At 49.6% G+C, this 19,328-nt stretch overlaps 1 pseudogene; it reads right to left on the bottom strand.

Annotated features, from left to right (window-relative positions):
• Nucleotides 1-13,404: 13,404 nt before the first annotated feature.
• On the bottom strand, nt 13,405-14,377 carry LOC123397351 (annotated as a pseudogene).
• Nucleotides 14,378-19,328: the final 4,951 nt, after the last annotated feature.

Genomic DNA, 19,328 nt, shown 5'->3' with positions numbered 1-19,328 from the left:
CAAAAACCTGATTGCATCCCATGATTTCTTCCGTAGTTCTGTCCTCGGCTCCCCATAGAAACCAGTGAATCTATAGGGTTTATCCTCCCAAATCACTTCTGCATCAATAAAGTATTGGCACCACGGGCGCACATGAACTGTCATAGAGTCTCGCCACCATAGCGCTAAACCTCCACTTAATCCTTTACAATCCACCGCCACCCCGCTTCTAAACCCCAGACTCTATTTAAGCTTCTCCATCGCTTGCACCCCTTTCTTTGTTTCTGAGAGAAACACCACCGCTGGGTTGTAGGACCTAATCAGGTCCCGTAGTTCTCCAACCGTCGAGTCCAACCCCAGTCCTCGACAGTTCCACGCCAAGAGATTCATGGCGATCGGCGTCCCCTACCCTCGGGGGTTGCTGTTACATCATTGTTATCAGAGATGCGATCAAACACTAAAGACGTTTTCCGCCTCGTATCACGAACGAAAGCATCATTAGTACCCTGTTTATCCACCTCCCCTTTCGCAACCCAGACCTGTCTGGGTCTTCTTTTGAGCCCAACACCTGCAGACTGAACCTGACCATGGCCATGTTGGACTTCGCTATAAATCTGCCTGGGCTTCCTAACAAAAGTACCTCTTCTCCTATCACCTCTCTCCCCCGATCTCATTCCCAGCCGGCCACCCACACCTGAGTCCACATCCATTCTGTGCTCCGCACACCGAGAGATCATCCCTTGTGCAAACCGCTCACCACGGTTTCCTCCATAATTTGCCGATGAGCTGTGCTGATGTGACAGCCCGATGCCGACGTTTCAGAAGATTCCCCTTTTCTTTCCGTTTTCGTCGTGTGTCTATTTTCTTTTGTTGCATCATCATCGCATCATGCGCATCATCAGCATTGCATCGGCATCTCCGTTGCCGCCAGTTTTCAAAACTCGCATCCGTTGTTAGTTGACCGTTCTGAGCCCGACCGCACACGCACGCGCCCGCGGCACCGTCAAACCCTGTTTTTAAAGTGTGCGTTAAGGTTTCTCTGTTCGAGATGAAGCTTGGCATGCGGTCGTGATTAGTTATAGCTAGGCCGCCTGTCGAATTTCATCGCGACCGGAGTCCGTCTGGTACCCGAACAGTCGACCGTAGCGGCACCGTCTTCGGTTATTCGTCGGATGTCTGTCGGTGTTTAAAAAAAAATCGTTGCCGCGCCGCCCGTTCTCCCTCTCGTCTCCGGATATCCCCTCTACACGGTCGCGTACCCGTTCCCGCGTTCGTAATCGTTCGTATCCGACCCCGCGGTTGGATCCGAAACGAAATTCCGGCTAACCTAGCCCCCCTTTTGCCTATAAATAGACCCCCCTCCTAAATTTTAGGCTAACCCTAACCCTCTCCTCGTTTCCCGTGCTAACCCCACCAAACCCTAGCCTCCACCTCCCTGTCTCCCTCCTCCAGCCGCCGGGCCCGCCCGAGCCCGGGTCAGGCCCGCCCGAACCCATCTAGGCCCGAGCGCCACCGCTCCTCCCTGCCTCCCGTCGCTGTGCAGGAGCCGGCCAGCGCCTCCCGCGCCCCCGCGCCTTCCCCGCCAGAGCCCCTCGCGCCGCTGCCTTCCGCCGGCCGGAGCGCCACCGCCGGTGCGCGCAGCTCCCCTGGCCGCAGCACCGCCGTGGCTAGCATGCCCGCGCCGCCGGTTCCACCCGTCTGCAGCGCCCCAGGACCTTCCTCCGCCAGCGCCTCGCCGCGCCGCCCTGCTGCCGGCCATCCCTCAGCCAGATCCGGCCCGTCATGACCGGATCCAGCGGGTCCTCGTCCATCCCGTCTCCTCCCGCCTAGATCCACGTCGGGGCCCCTCGCCATTGACCGTGTCGGCGCCACCATGGAGCTACTGCTCGTGTGCACGGGCGCGAGACGCGAGCGCTGGCCTCCTCCCGCGTGGGTCCGTGGCCCAGCACCGGCACTGCGGCCCAGCGCCCGAGCGGAGACCCAGGAGCCGGCCTCCTTCGCCGAGCCGGCCCAAGCGACTCCTCCTCTCCAACGCTCCGAGGCCCAGGAGCAGCACCGCGGCCCAGCTCCTCCGCCTCACCTCTCCGCGGCCTGCCAACGCCCTTGGCCCAAGGTGAGTTAGCCCGTGCCCTATCCAACGCCCTGGGCATCTTTTAGCTTTCATGCGCCTGTGCTTACGGCCCATTTTGGCTTTAGGTATTTATTTTTTGTTCCTGCGATTTATTCTGTTTTCAGAAAAAATGTCATATTTTCAAACGTCCGTAGTTTTTAATCCGTAAGTCGGATCGTGATGAGTTGTATATGTTTTTCGTGTAGAATTTCGTGAAGAATACAATTTTGAAACTTGCATATTTGTTTGACGTCCATTAGCGTGCCAAATGCCTAGAAACCCGTGCTGTCTTTATTGGTTTCGACCCGTAATTATTTTTCGTACGTGTCCGGAATGGCCGGATGCCGTAGTTTAAATGCCCATGTTTTAGGGACCATTATTACATGTATTTTAGAGCGGTCATTGGTATTTTTGCGTGTAGGGATTGCCGCTAGTTTATTTTCCCGTGTATAGGTTATGTTCTCGCATTTATGTGTGGCTTTATTTTGTTGCGCAACCCCACATATTTTATATGTTTTCGGGGTAGAAAAATCCAAGGGATTTTTCTGTGCAATTAGTTTTGGCATTAGAACAAGTTAGTTCGCGTGATATTTTGCCATGTTGCCCTTTTGTTTAATTCGTAGGATTTATTCCGTGCGTCGTTCGACGGAGTTGTCAACTAGGAAGTTGTTCTTGGACGTTTTGTCTAGTTCCTGGTATTTTTGGTTGCAATAGAAATGCATGTTTAGGTGTGGTTTGATAGCCCTCAAGTTGCTAGAAATAGTGCTGATTTGGAGGAGCTGAAATATTTCCTAGTCTGGAATCTGTTATATTTTGTTGCTGTTTTGTTTAGCTTCTATCTTTTGATCTGTAGCTCTTTTGAGGTTGGTGCAATAGAGTTAGTCGTAGCCCTTGTGTTTCTCTAGCATGCTGTAAATTTTCATGCCATTTGGAGTCCTGTAGCTATAGGTTTTGCTGCTGTCAATATTGCTTCAGATCGAAAACTGCACTTTTATGAGGTGTAATTTTCACTAAGTCTGAAATAGTGAGTGGGATGCCTTTTTGTGACTTCTTTCCCTAGTGATCCATGATGCCATGCTAGTTGTTGTTAGTTGTTTGTAGTAGTGCTTCTTTCCCTCTTCCGTGCCATGCCTTGCTTGAGCATATCGGAGTTGTGTAGCCGTAGTTGTGGGGCGTAGAAAATGCTATGTGGCTGATTTTGACAGATTGTAGTGATTTCTTGTTTTGCTCGTAGTTGTTGAACCGTAGCTCCGATCTGATCATGTCCTACATGAAAATTGCTTAGAATCTTGTGTAGTTTCATTTTCTCTTGCTGGTTGTGTGTTTTGAAGTGCTCGTGACCGTCGTTGCACACATATTGCATTCATGCCATCATATCTTGCGGTGCTTGTATCTTTTGAACCGTAGCTCCGTTGGAGATGATCTTTATGTGTAAATTGCTTGTCTCGACGCGTAGAGAATCACGTGAACCTATTTGTTTTGCTGTTTAACAACTAATTAAATGTGTTAATTTAGATCTGGACAGAATTGTAAATTAACATGTGAGGTCGTCTCGGAGATGCTATATGCCATTTCCGACCTCATTTAAAATGTCTAGATAGGTAGGTTAATTTCCGCTTCACCTCTTGCATGTTTGACAACATTAATGTTGCCGTGTAAATAACCGGGAGTGAACTAAATAATTCATATGTGGAGTTTCGTCAATATGCAACTCGTTGCATATTGAACTTCACTTAATGTGTAGTGTTTGATTGTGTGAATCGTCATGCCGTGACTTGCATGTATTCAGCTGCTCATGCATCATTTGTGTTGTGCATCGTGTGGTGAAATTCGTGTGTTGATTTGTGTTTCAGGTTTGCTTCGTTTCGATAGAGTTCCGCAAGCGTGCCGGATTGTGAGGAACCGTTCGACTACATCGGTTCGTCTGCTTCACGGAGGCATTCTTCTTCCAAGCGGGATCTCAGGCAAGATGACCATTTCCCCAGATACCATTACTATCATTGCCATGCTAGTTTTATCGCTTCTGTCGATGATGTCTCGTTGCCTACCACATGTTAAATGTCAGCCTCTCAACAATGCCATGAAAACCTTCAGCCTGTTCAACCTAGCAAACCACTGTTTGGCTATGTTACCGCTTGCTTAACCCTGTGTTAGCGTTGCCAGTTGCAGGTGCAGTTGCCTCCATGTGATAACATGGGTTCCTTGATATATCACCATATTAATGCTATTTATTTAATGCACCTATATACTTGGTAAAAGGTGGAAGGCTCGGCCTTTCTAGCCTGGTGTTTTGTTCCACCTTTGCCCCTTAGTTTTGGCTACCGGTGTTATGTTCCATAATTGAGCGCTCCTAACACGATCGGGGTTGTTATGGGGACCCCCTTGATAATTCGTTTTAGATTAAAGCTGGTCTGGCAAGGCCCAACTTTGGTTCTACATTTGCCCAACATAATAATTTTGATAAATTGAAATGCATAGGGAGTTAGCGCTACCCTAGGAGTAATTTTACATAAAAAGGGGGGGGGGGGCAGTGCTGATGGTGTTGGTCCCAAAAGGACAGACTGCGGGGCACCACGGGGCAACTCGAGGTTTGGCACCTGTAGGCTTTTCCATCTGTCGTGTCCTGAGAACAAGATACGCGGCTCCTATCGGGATCGTCGACACGCCGGGCGGCCTTGCTGGATTAGTTTTACCTTTGACGAGATATCTTGTGCAACGGGATTCCGGTGATGCTTTGGGTAATCTCAGAGTTGAGGTTTTCCACTAGGGAATCCGACGAGATCGCGAGCTTCGTGGTTGAGGATTTCTAAGCAGCTTGTGGTAATTTGTGATGGACTAGTTGGAGCACCCCTGCAGGGTTAAATCTTTCGGAAAGCCGTGCCCGCGGTTATGTTGCAACGTGGAAACTTTGTTTAACATTGGTTCTAGATAACTTGAAGTTAACTTAGTTAAAACATGCCAACTGTGTGCGTAACCGTGACTGTCTCTTTCGTGAGTTCCTTCTCCGATCGAGGACACGGTGGGGTTATGTCTGACGTAGGTAGGTGTTCAGGATCATTCATTTGATCATCAATAGACACATCCGTTATGCGTAGATCTTCCCCCTCTTATTTCTTGTACTCGTAGGTTTAGCCACCAAATATATGATTAGCCGCTGCTGCAACCTCACCACTTAACCATGCCTCACCCATTAAGATTTGCTAGTCTTGATACCTTTGGAAATGAGATTGTTGAGTCCCCTGTGGCTCACAGATTACTACAACACCAGTTGCAGGTACAGGTAAAGGGTACTTGACGCGAGCGCGTTGATTGTTCATTTGGAGTTGCTTATTCTTCTTCTTCTTCATCGGTCTAGGATGGGTTCCAAGCCGGCAGCCTGGGATAGCAAGGATGGACGTCGTTCTTATTTTTCTCGTTTGTTTTCGTCCGTAGTCGGACCCTGCTCTTACTCTTGATGATTATGTAATGTACTGATGTGACTCTGATGTAACTTGTGGCGAGTGTAAGCCAACTCTTTTATATATCTCTTCTTTTCAGTACATGTACTTGTAACGATATCCGTTCTTGCGACACGACGAGATGCGCTTCTATCCCTGACGAGGCCTTCATGCCAAATTAAGGATAGGGTCGCATCTTGAGCGTGACAGCTGATCATGTAGTTTGTTACGTAGATCCTGCTCCCACTTTTTCTCAAGCTCATGCCTAAGGTCAACCTCCGGCCGATTCTCCTGCTGGCCCTTCCCTTTAAGTGGGCTTGAAACTTCACCTCGGTCAGTCCTGGCCCCGTCGCCAGTGCGCGGTCCAGCTGACATCGCGAATTCAGACTGAAGGTTTCGCTTCGTTGGTATCTCATCCCTGGACTGATTACCTTGACGCCTTGGGTCGTTGTCGCCTGTGCGTCCACTCCCCCAACTGTTATTACTACTCCCAGCTTTCCATGAAGGACCACCCTTCGCATTGTTGTTCCTGCCCAGAGAGGCTCTCAACCATCCTCCCCACTGCAGCGAGGAATCCATCGGGGGATCACATACCCCATCCTTATGCACCAGCCGGCCACAGTTAAAACAAAAATGTGGCACTTTCTCATAGAATAAATCAAACCACGTGCCCTCCTTATCATCCGGCGAGGTCTTTAGATAAAAGCCTCTCACCAAGGGTTCAAAAACAGAGATTTTCGCCCGAACCCTGAGGTATTGACCGCGCGCAAAGCCTTCGCTATCTGTATCAACACGAACGATTTCACCCAACCAGTTTCCCAGTGCTTTACCAAAAGCTTGGGTCCTTTTCCCCGGTGGTAGATCATCCACCCTCACCCAGATATCAACTTTGTCAAACACTATCTCCGAGGGTCTTGTATTTCCTTCGTACTCTTTCAGAATCAGCACATTAAAATCGTATTGCCATGGACCATTGTGCATAGCGTGTCTCCAATCACCCTCACTCCCAAAGTGAACTACGAATGTATTCGACCCTAGCTCTCGAAACTTGGCCTCTTTATGCAGCCCCCACGCCCTCTGCATTGCTTTCTCGACTGCGTTCGAAATCATAGGCTTCGACGAGTACACTTTGCCAACTGCAGACCACCTAGGGATCTTTAGTGGCTCTTCTTCTGTCTCCTCGAACACGAACCCCTGAGCTTCTTTATCCAACAAAACAATACTGCCCAGTCTTGTTGACAGACTTGAGGCAGGATTTGGCGTCCTACTCTCCACCGGAGATTTAGACAATCCCCTGCTAGCAGAGTCAGTCCCTCTGCGCGGCGTAGCCTCGGCCCCACTCCCCGGCGTATGCAAACTCTTGCGGCTATGGTTTGTTGGCCCAGACCCGATGTTGACGGTGTTACCGTGTACTTTCCGGCAATACACATACGATGAAGCTCGATTACTTTCCGAGCCGTCGGTTAACGAAGACGCAACGGGAAAGTACAATGCTAGCCTAAGCTAGCAAGCACGCTGCTGGATGGTTTTTGATCCTTTGACGTGAGGCAAGCTAGCTAGCTATGCATGTATAGCTAACAATCAGCCATCGACTCGAACTAGCACAACTCGGCGAAACACAAAGGATCTGATGGCTAAACAGGGCCTTGTCGGTCCTGCTATGTTATTGCTTTGATCTTGCTGAGTTGATTACAGGGGCAGGTTACAAGTATATATATAGGAGCACTAATAGCTAGCTATGGCAGTCCTAGTCCATATACAAAGTCCTAGACGGTAATTGCCTCCGTGTACTAGTCGAACACGGACACCACATCATCATGGTTAACTCCAACAATCACCCCCCTAAACACGATGTCCTCACTTTACAGCTTGGACGCTGATCCTTCTCCACATCTCTGTAAACTTCTGTCGTCTCAAATACTTGGTCAGGATATCTGCAAGTTGGTCGTCGGTGCAAACGTAGTTGACTTCAATCTTGCCTTCTTCCACGCACTGTCGTATGTAGTGATACCTTATATCTATGTGCTTACTCCTGTCATGATGCACTGGATTCTTACACAGGGCAATCGCAGACTTGTTGTCAACATTGAGCACCACTCTTTCAGGTTCTTTATCTGTGAGGTCACCGAGTAGTCTTTCCAGCCACACACCTTGACCTGTTGCGGTTGCAGCTGCTATATACTCTGCTTCGCAGGACGATAATGCGACCACCTTCTGCTTTTGTGATAGCCAAGTTACTATGCTCCTGCCCAAGAAATATGCCAGACCCGAGGTACTTTTACGGTCATCCACATCTCCTGCCAGGTCGCTATCACTGTAGCCAAGTAGCTCCACCATCTCCTTCTTTTTCTCTCTCAAATAGACACAACCGAAGTTTGTTGTCCCTTTGATGTACCTGAGTATATGTTTGACAGCTGCCCAATGTTCAGTCGTGGGTGCTTCCATGAAGCGACTCACTATGCCAACGGAATAGGCCAAGTCCGATCGTGTATTCACAAGATACCTTAGGCTTCCGACCACACTTCTATAATCCGTTGCATCAACCGCAGGGGCTTCACTCCTTTTGCTAAGTTTAAGCTGAGGTTCCATTGGAGCATAAGTTGGTTTGCAATCCTCCATGCTACAACTTTCAAGTATCTTCTTTGCATATGCCTCTTGACATAGTGTGATCCCATTCGGCTTTTGTTGTACCTCAATCCCGAGGTAGTATGTCAAGAGCCCTAGATCACTCATCTTGAATAGCTCCTTCATTTGTAGCTTGAATCTTGCAATCTCCTCTTCGTCTGCTCCAGTTATCAAGAGATCATCAACATAGATGCCCACTAAGAGACGATCCTTGTCTTTACCTCGCTTGTACATAGCATGCTCGAGTGGACTTTTCTCAAAACCAAGAGAAATCAATGTACGGTCAAGCTTGATGTTCCATGCCCGAGGAGCTTGATGTAGCCCGTACAATGCCTTGTGTAGCTTCAACACCTTGTGTTCTTTTCCTTCTTTGATGTACCCCGGTGGTTGCTTCACGTATACTTCTTCTTCCAACTCCCCGTTCAAAAATGCGGATTTTACATCCATGTGATGTAGCCTCCAAGATTCTTCAGCCGCGAGAGCTATAACTAGCCTCACCGATTCCATCCTTGTGACTGGAGCGAACACTTCCTCGAAGTCCACACCTTGCTCTTGCACAAATCCTTTAGCTACGAGCCGAGCTTTATGCTTGACCAAGTTTCCTTCAGCATCCTTCTTGACTTTGTACACCCACTTGAGCCCTATGGATTTGTGACCGTTGGGAAGATCAGCGAGCTCCCATACTTTGTTGTCTCGTATTGATCCCAACTCTTCATCCATAGCACGACGCCAACACTCCTAAGTATTTGCTTCTTCAAATTTTGTCGATTCCTCGACGCTAAGAAAACATTGTTGTCCTCTTCTTATAACTTTGACAGGATTAATAGTACGAAGTGCTTCCTCCGGATATAAATCCACCACTGGTCGAAGACGAACTGGTGCCGGCGGACGTTCCCTTGTCTCCTGTTCTGTCGAAGACGAGGAATTTTCATCTTGTGGAGTTGCCAAACTCCTATTTTCTGGCGATCCAGGTTCTCCAGAATTAGTTGCACATACATGTGAACCTTCAAGTCCACGTGCATGCCTTCCTGTCTCACAGCTAGCTTGAGTAGGAGCCAGATTCTGGCCACGTCCAGGCTGTGGACTTCCAGGCGCAGCTCCCAGGCTGCTCCCCTGTGGTACGCAGTCACTTGGTTGAGAGCTTTGAGCATTGCTTGGTGTGCTGCACGAGCCATCGCACGCCTCGTCTGCTGCGTCCTGCTGCGTGCCTTGGCGCGCCTCCGTCGCTGCTTTATCTGGCGCGTTCGGCTGCGCTGCGTTGTCTGGAGAATCACTCAGTGTCGTTGTAGTCTCCGGTTGATTATCGACATGCTCGTATTCGTTGTAAACAACGTGAAAGATTTCATCAGAGATCGGGTGTACCGGCTCGGTAGAGTTCCAATTCCATGACCTTGCTTCTTCAAAGACCACGTCATGCGTCACAACCACCTTATTGGTAGAGGGGTTGCACGCACGGTACGCCTTCGAGCCCGCTTCATAGCCAACCAATATCATTGGAGTACTCCGATCCGCCAACTTACTTGTATGCCCGGCCACCGTCTTCACATGCGCCACGCACCCAAAAGTATGAAGATGAACAACCGCGGGCTTATGTCCGTACCATGCTTCGTACGGCGTCATCCCAACCACACTCTTGGTTGGAGCCCGGTTTAGCAAATAAACGGCCGTATTGACCGCCTCACCCCAAAACTTGCCCGGAATCCCTTTGCTCTTCATCATGCTTCGTGCCATCGCCACCATGGTTTGATTCCTCCATTCCACAACAACATTTTGTTGCGGTGAATATGCCGCCGTAAGATACCGCTTGATCCCATGTGCTTCGCAAAATTCCGTGAATTCACGAGACTTGAACTCACCCCCCCCCCCGATCGGTGCGGAGGGCCTTCAGTTTGGCTTCGGATTCTACCTCGGCCGCCATCTTTACTTTCCTGAAGGCTTGCAAAGCTTGGTCCTTCGTCTTCAACAACACAATCCACATGTATCTGCTGAAGTCGTCGACGATGAGTAAGAAGTATTTGTTCCCAGCTGGGGTAGCCGGTGTAATGGGTCCGCACAAGTCTCCATGGACCAACTCAAGAGCTTTAATTGCTCTAAAGTTTCCCTCTCTCGGGAACGAGGCCCGCCTTTGTTTCCCAACAAGGCAACCGTCGCACACTTGCTCAACATGATCAATGCACGGTAGTCCACGTACCATCTCCTTTTGTCCAAGTTGCCGAAGAGCCTGGAAATTTAGATGACCGTAGCGCGTGTGCCACTTCCATGCCGAGTCCTCCATGCTTGACAAGAGACATACTGGATCCACATGATCCAAGTTGAGGATGTAGAGTCTGTTCTGTGACCTCTGCACCTTCATGATCAACATCCTCTGACGGTCATACCCCCATAAATAGCCATCTTCGAGCACAATCTTGCAACCACGCTCCTCGAGCTGGCCAAGACTTATGATGTTGCTCTTTAGCTTGGGAATATAGTACACATCTGTGAGTACCTTGTGATCGCCATTCTTCAGCTCAAACAGGACAGTACCTCGCCCTATGATGTCAACGGTCCGTCAGTCACCGAACCAAACCGTGCCTCCAACCGAGAGATTTAGCTCAGAAAACTGGTCCTTGTCACCGGTCATGTGGTTGCTTGCTCCCGTGTCGAGGTACCACACGTGCCTCGCCGTGTTCACCCTCTTCTTGTCATGAAGGTAAACTTTCTCTTTGTCGAGCGTGACAACCTCGGTAGCCGGTGCCTTCGGAGCTGGACCATCCTCGTCCATAAGCTCGCATACTTCGACCATGAGCATCATATTGCCATCATCGCCTCCCTTGGCCATGAGAGCTTTTTTCCTTCGGTGGACTCTTGCAATCAGACTTGAAGTGACCGAGGATTCCACAATTGTGACACCTTACTTTTTTTATGTCAAATTTTCTCCTTGGTTTTCTAGCCTTTTCTTCTTGTCCAGCGAGGTCCTTTTTCGCCGGGCTTTGCTTCTCCTTTGCTTTACTACCGCTTGTGGATCCACCTTGCTTTCCTTTCGACAGGGCCATCCATTGCGCCATTGTAAGCATGAGATGCTCACTCTCCTTCGAATCGCCGAAGCTGAGACGAATTCTCTCGTCGTGGGCCTTGAACCTTCCAACGAGATCCTCGACCGTGAGAGTGTTCAGGTCAAGACATTGCTCGATCGATGTGACGATTTGGATGTAGCGTGCCGGCGCGGCGCGCAAAAATCGTCGGACGATCGCAACTTCTTCTAGAGTTGAACCATAGCCACGTATGCCGTTGACGAGGGTCTTGAGACGGGAGGCAAACTGATCAACCGTCTTGCTTTCCTCCATCTTCAGGCACTCGTAGCTTCTCATGAGGGACTGAAGGTGTGCTTCCTTGACACGGTCATGACCCTGGTGCAGGATCTTGATGGTCTCCCATGCCTCCTTCGCCGTTTTCTTTCCGACGAGGTGTTGCAGCACATCCTTCGGCATGGCGGAGTAGATCGCCGTTAACGCCTGACGATCCGTCCGGTACTTTGCCGCGCCCTTCGCGTACTCGGCGCCGCCGGGATCGACAGCTTCCCAGAATTCCGCTCCCTCCATCGCGACCTCCATGTTCATCGCCCATAGTGCGTAGTCCTCTCGATCCAACCGGGGGAATTGCGACCCCCCAACCATCGGCATCGGTGCTTTAGCTCCCGCCACAAAGATCTCCTTGCCCGGGTTCGACATGATCCTTCGATTGCTTTCCGAAGATCACGTCAATAAACCAAGCTCTAGATACCAATTGTTGGCCCAGACCCGACGTCGACGGTGTTACCATGTACTTTCTGGCAATACACGCACGATGAAGCTTGATTACTTTTCGAGCCGTCGGTTGACGAAGACGCAACGGGCAAGTACAATACTAGCCTAAGCTAGCAAGCACGCTGCTGGATGGTTTTTGATCCTTTGACGTGAGGCAAGCTAGCTAGCTATGCATGTATAGCTAACAATCAGCCGTCGACTCGAACTAGCACAACTCGGCGAAACACAAAGGATCTGATGGCTAAACAGGGCCTTGTCGGTCCTGCTATGTTATTGCTTTGATCTTGCTGAGTTGATTACAGGGGCAGGTTACAAGTATATATATAGGAGCACTAATAGCTAGCTATGGCAGTCATAGTCCATATACAAAGTCCTAGACGGTAATTGCCTCCGCGTACTAGTCGAACACGGACACCACATCATCGTGGTTAACTCCAACATGGTTCACCGCCTCTGTCTTTCCCACCTGGGTAGCCGCCCTTCTTTGTGCACCTGTGCCTGAAGTTGCCGGCGTCGTCACCTTGCCCGCACCCTCCTCTGCCAACCCCTTGACCGGCCTTTGATTGAGCGAAGTAGTAGCCGCCACCGCCGCCGAGGTAGATCCCATCTTCTCCGAAACCCTAGACGACTTCCCTGGTGCTTGTTCCGCCATCCCCACCGCCCTCAGCGGAGGAAAAACACCGCCGGTCGAAGACTAGGTGAGACGTTGTCGCTCCCCCAATCCCCACCGTAGCCTCACCACCCCCGTCAAACCCTAACCCTAGCGCAGGAAACAATCGCCATGCAATCGCCTCCTGTCGTCCTTAGAGTCTTTTCGCGTGATGGACCCACATAGTGAAATTTGTTAGAAGTAAGTCACGATGGTGATGACTAGTTTGCGTATGTGCGTGGGCTGATCGAGCCGGGCGCTGGCCTGTGGCTGCGTGAAGAACGTGATGAAACTGTCGTGTGTGAGGCCTGGGCGAGCGAGTCGCTAAGCGCGCGCATGGGCAGCGGAGGCTGATCGCGTGGGACCTACGTCCCCGTTAGCTACAAAACCGGTCGTAGTTAGTGGCTGGGTGTGATGCATCCATGCATGCATGGGTTAGTGGACGTTGTGGTGGTCAGGTCATGTGTGCATGTATGTGCTGGTGTGTGTCCGTGGTTATAAAGCCTCCTATGTGTACTGCTTGTATGAGCCCGGGTGTGTGTTACCGTGTATGTCGGTATGTTGTCGTATGTGACGAGTCGAGAGGGAGGGCCTAAGAAAGATGTCGTCTCCGTATCTATCCGGTCAACGTGAGAGTTCTTGTGAGATTGTGCTGTGTGTGTGCGTGTATTCCTTCATGTATTTGTGTCGAGGGAGTTGAGATGAATAAAGGTCAACATACAAACGGTTCGTCGGTCGGGGCGTTCGTTGTCGGAAGTGTGTTTTGTTTATCGTCTTCCACCTCCGTTCGGCGTTCGTCGCCGGAGGGCTTCTCGTCGTTCATCGCCGATGAGTTTGTCCCAACAAAATTCCAGTAGTGGTTGCTACCTCCCTTGACCAGAATTTGAGATGTAAATCCAACGATTGGCTAACTCCCAGTCACCGTCCTCCATCAGAATGAGGTTAAATATCTCGGAGTGGGGTAGGTCGGAGTCTGGTGGTTCGAACACATCCAGATCCAGGTCGTGCCTTGCAAAATCGTACTCCAGGATCGAACCACCGGTGCCCATGAAATACACCAGAGACCTCGCAACGAGCACCCTCGAATAATATGTAGTCTATCAAGCTCGCCCCACGATCCGGTCTCTGAACGAGTATACACATGCCGACGTGACATACTCCTCCTCGTCAGTGTCGAGGTCCTCGACGGAGAAGACGAAGACCAGGCAGAAAGGACCCCCCCAGGCAGTCATGGTGGCCGCACCCGTCCGCCGGGCACAACACGGCCGCGCTCGGCTGGAATATAGTCGTCTCGTACGCCTCGGGCACCGGTACGTGCTGCCGGAAGCCTGTGATTGGCTCCCACAGGAGGAGTTCCTGCGCACCATCGTCCTCGGGGTCGGAGATGAAGAGGGCGCGGCTGTGGCGTCAGTCCATGGCCCGCCAGAAGTGACGGTGGGGAGCGGCGAGGGAGAAGGATGAGGCGGTGGTAGGGATGAAGCGGGGGATGACCTCGTCGTCCCAGTTGTGGAGGAAGCCGATGACAGGGGGGTGCGCCGTGGAGCTCGTGGAGGTGGCGGCTGAAGGCACGGTGGGACGTGGGAGACGATGCCGTCGTGCTGTGAGCCGGTGCTGGGAGCCGACGCTTCGATGGTGCCGTCGTGCTTCCAGGTGGTGCTGCGACGGCGTCGCCGTGCTGCGAGCTGATGCTCGCGGCGACGCTGCGATGGTGCCGCCGTGCTAAACGGTGCTGTGAGCCGGCGCTGTGATGGAATTGCCGTGCTTTGAGGGGGTGCTGCGACGGTGTCGCCATGCTGTGAGCCGATGCTGCAACGGCGTTGTCGTGCTGCGAGCCAGTGCTGCGACGACGTTTATGCGAATTGGCATGAAGAGATTTGTTCGTAACCGGCCGATGGATGGTGGTGGATACATGTAGTCATCTCATGTGAGCCGCCGGTCGCTAATCACATCAGATGGTTTAATCGAAAGGTTAACGAACGGCTGTTTTTCATGTCTGTGCATCCGGATGCCACCTAGCGCTCGCCATTCAAATTGCGCAAGTTTTCCTTTTAAACGACCTTTTGAGCAAGGGGTGGAGTGTTTTTTTTCATTTTTGTGAAAGGAGATCATATGAATTTTGGAAGAATTCTAACATGATCTTGGTGAGTCCTCCATGATCCTTCCATGTAATTTGTTAAATTTTATGTGAAATGTCTATTGATCCAAATCAATTCTGTGAGTTATTATTTAGTTTTTTTTTCTAGCCAGATTCGCCCTATCGTATATTTCAAATAGACTTGAAGCACACACTGTTGGCTTCTACCACAGGATCGATCACATCAAAATATCACGCACACACGCGATAAACACTTTTAGCCAAGGGTGCGTCTCGCACCCTTTAATTCATCTCTTTATTTCTTCTTTTCTCAAGTCATAGTTTTTCTTCCTTACAACTCGATACAATAAACTCACGCAATACCTATATATATATATATATATATATATATATATATATATATATATATATATATATATATATATATGCATGGCCGGAAAACCTTAAACCAACTTGTGCTTGTTTTGCACTTCAAACCCAACACGTCTAGTACTTTTGACCTAACATATACTCAGCAACATTGCTTTCCTAATCTAATTATCCGGCAACGCTGATCACATCTTATGAAACTTAGCTCAACTTTCCCAAGCTGATTACCGCTGGCTACTACTAACTCCAACGTGACACGGAGTAGACTAAGCATAGTACTACTTAAACTCTTACAGGTGAATATGTACTCCTAGTACATGGAAACCAACTTAACCGCAATGAATGTTTGGATTATTCCAACATTCACCCCCTAATCCAAACATCCGATTCTTTACGTGACAAGACACGCAAACAACCACCTCATCTTTTCATGCCATGACCACCACTTCATCAAAACTGAAACCAACGATTATTCGGACTACCAGCCACGCTGTCATATCTTAGCGTGGTACATGCAGACTAAACACATAGTGTCATGCAGGAACTTGACTTAACTGGCTCGCATATCCATTTTCACGTTGGTCTTCATCTTCTCGTTGCGACACGGAGATAGCCCGCCATCTTGTCTCCGTGCACGTCTTCACCCCTTGGAGATACATCTTCATTGGAGCACCTCAACCATGATGTCTCATGTCTTCGCGCCTTGAACATGCATCTCACCGGAGTCCCTCAACCATGACAAACGTCTCGTAGACCAGCACTTGGACCCAACTCCACACCTTATTCTTGTTGTCGGTGACGCATCTTACCAAACAACACTTCGCGTCCGGCGGCAACACAACTCGTCATGTACAAGCAACACATCTTGCCGTACATGAACTCGCCAGAACTTGTTACCTTTGCCCAAGATCGAGCGCACGATCTCAAGGCAACCCGACTGGTCCAGCGGCAACACAACTCGCCGTATACGCGTAGCACAACTTCCGTATACGAACTCGCTGGAACTCCTTGATCAAAGACAGAAACACAGGGCACAACTTATTTTTTCCATCCTATCAAGCTCTTAATTCTCCTCCGCCAGTGACGCATCTCAACTACAACAGAAGACTCATAAACCTAAGCTCTTGGATGCACCTTACAAGAACTCACGTGCACACCTTGACAACGGCACACAACTTTACCGTCTCCTCCTTGCACTCCCCAACGATGATCTCGATGAGATTCCCAGTGCCACAACTTCAGCACCTCCGCAACCATCAAGGATCACCATCGCCTTGCCGACGACAGCATGTCGCCCTACTCCATGTCGTTCCGCCGAACGACAATCACCTGTCGCCTCGCTTTCGACAAAACCCTCACCGCCTTATCGTCGTCGCTTCGTCAAACGACTATGTCGCTACACCAGCGACTGCATCGCGCGCCCCGAGGCGCTAGTCGGGTCGCCACCCCGGGGCAAGCGAACTTCAAATCGACCTTGCTCTAGATACCAATTGTTGGCTTCTACCACAGGATCGATCACATCAAAATATCACGAACACACGCGATAAACACTTTTAGCCAAGGGTGCGTCTCGCACCCTCTAATTCATCTCTTTATTTCTCCTTTTCTCAAGTCATAGTTTTTCTTCCTTACAACTCGATACAATAAACTCACACAATACCTATGCATATATATATGCACGGCCGGAACCAAAACCTTAAACCAACTTGTGCTTGTTTTGCACTTCAAACCCAACACGTCTAGTACTTTTGACCTAACATATATTCAGCAACATTGCTTTCCTAATCTAATTATCCGGCAACGCTGATCACATCTTATGAAACTTAGCTCAACTTTCCCAAGCTGATTACCGCTGGCTACTACTAACTCCAACGCGACACGGAGTAGACTAAGCATAGTACTACTCAAACTCTTACACGTGAATATGTACTCCTAGTACATGAAAACCAACTTAACCGCAAGGAATGTTTGGATTATTCCAACACACACCCCCACTCCCACTAAAATAAAAAATGCATAGACTTCCCTATAAAGATTAGTGCATGCCATAGTGTCATGATGTTCTAGTCAATGAAATGTTTCTATATGGTTTTCAATCATACAAACTGAACAAAGCTTTATAGGGGGTGAGACTCAACAAATAAAAACTTTCAAAATTCATATAAAATACCATTGAACCAAAGAGGCCATACTTTTATTTTGGTTGTTATTTTTGCGGTGCTACTTGTATATAGTGGTCTCTACATGGAACCCACCCTCTCATGCACACTCGCGCGTTTATGTTACCATGTGAGACAATATCATGCTCTGGTGGAGCTTGAAATAAACGGATGGGAGGGCGGAGCGAGGCGGGGCGATCAGTAGGAAATTTTCGAATGGTAGGAGGATTACTATTTGGCTGGACGGGCCATGGCCAGCTTTTGCCCTAAAGTAGCTTCGGCTTTGATCTCATGTGTGCTTGTCGTCTGCCTTTTAGGTGCCTAAGTTGCCTACATCCAGGCCATTCATAGCGGGATTGTCTATGGCGTCCGGTCCAGATGCTCCCCCACGCGATCTCCCCAGCCCGCCTCATGAGTCACACCACGCTCTCTCGTGAGCCAAAGTTGCAGCCTTGTCATCCATGGGAGGTGATCACTCTATATTGTTTGGCATATGGAGGTTCATAGAATCTTTCGCCATGTTGAAGAGTGCCACAACACGTGATTCCTGTGTTGCCGCTATTGTTGTCTGGGATGGGATTGATAGGGCAGTGTTGGATCTTTTGTTGTGGTCTGCTTTTCACACCTTAATAGTTGGCGTTGTTTCACTCCCAGATCCAGGACATGGTGGCTGAGCTGATCCAATCTTTGCTTGAGGAGGGTTCCCCCATTAGAATTTTGGTCAGGAATGTGTTGTTGGCTTGGACCCTAATCTGGTTACCTCAATGGACGTGGGGCTGGGTGGCTTCTTCTATCCTCGCTCTCCGTGCATGGCGCCACCTCACTTTCTTTGATGATGGAATCATTTTACGATCTGCTGTGCGGATTATGGAGATTTTTGTGCATCTTGTGAGGATAAGGGAGGCCTACATGTGATAGTGTGCTCCGAGAAGGATGAAAAGCATCACTTTAGCATCGGGAGACCAGACTGAAGGTTAGATCGAGCAAGCAGGTGCTTCAACGACGAAAGTATTGTATGACAAGACCATCACAGACTTGGACCTGGTAGGTGTTGGTGCCCGTGACAACAATGTTCATGAATTTATTTTTGTTTGGTTGAGTCCGTTGAGGCTAGTGGAATCTGTAGTTGATGATGTAGAGGTAGATGATATGTTGGCACATTTTCCCTGGAGCCGCTTGGTTGACAGCAACTACAATGAGCTTTGTGATTTGTTTACCAAATGGGATGCGGATCTCTCAGGATCCAGCAAGAACGATGGTTGTCCCCTGAAGGAGAAATTAAAAAAGGAACAAAAGTAGGAAGTGTGGCGCCTAAAGGATGACGCTTATGCAATTTCATTTCGGACAATTATCAATTTTTTGTATTTTTTTTTGCGGAAGTATCAATTTTTTGTGTTGTCGGCGTGTTTTGTGTCGCTTGAGTTGTGAGTGCTGGTATACTTTTCTCTATTTGCCCATCATTGGGGTTACGTGTGTAATATCGTGGCACATGTGTTGAGGTTCGGGGGCGTTGTCATGCATGGGTTGGGAGTAGTCCTTATGCTATATCGGGTGCTTGCTTGTTTTCTTCATGGCATGCTTGGACCTCCCAATCACCATAAAAAATCAGGTACTTATTACATATCTTAGACATTATCTTTGGAGAGGTCCAGATCTTGAGGAGCAGCCATGATTAAATGGACAATAGTTTGTAGACGAGGTGTCGCGGTGCTGGGTGACTCCGGAGGCAGCGGATTAGACGTGGTCGGCGCACGGCGGCGCGATCTACCATGTTGTACGATGGCGGCAGCACGCATCTTTAGGGCCCTATCTAGGACGACGTGCCACGATCACTGCGCGCTTCGGATGGGTCCACAATCGTTGACTAGTTAGTGTGCTGCACCAGCGCGATGCGTCACACCTGCGCTCAGGAGGCGGCATCCCTGGTCCTGTTTGGGTCTGGTCTGGGTCCAACTAGCGGTGGCTGTCACTTGTGTTATATACGTCGGATAACCAGCGCGGTCGGCGCGTTCGTCTTCGCTGTTGCAACTGGCCGGTGGCATAGGGGCTGCTGGCTCGTCCGGAATAAAGGTGGTTTGGCCCTGCTGAACTTCAAGCGCCTAATCTTCGATCTGCTTCAT

Source organism: Hordeum vulgare, chromosome 5H (genome assembly GCF_904849725.1).
Source record: "Hordeum vulgare subsp. vulgare chromosome 5H, MorexV3_pseudomolecules_assembly, whole genome shotgun sequence".
Taxonomy (NCBI): Eukaryota; Viridiplantae; Streptophyta; class Magnoliopsida; order Poales; family Poaceae; genus Hordeum; species Hordeum vulgare.
Note: the sequence above shows the minus strand (reverse complement) of the source record. Positions and strands in the feature narration are given on the sequence as shown.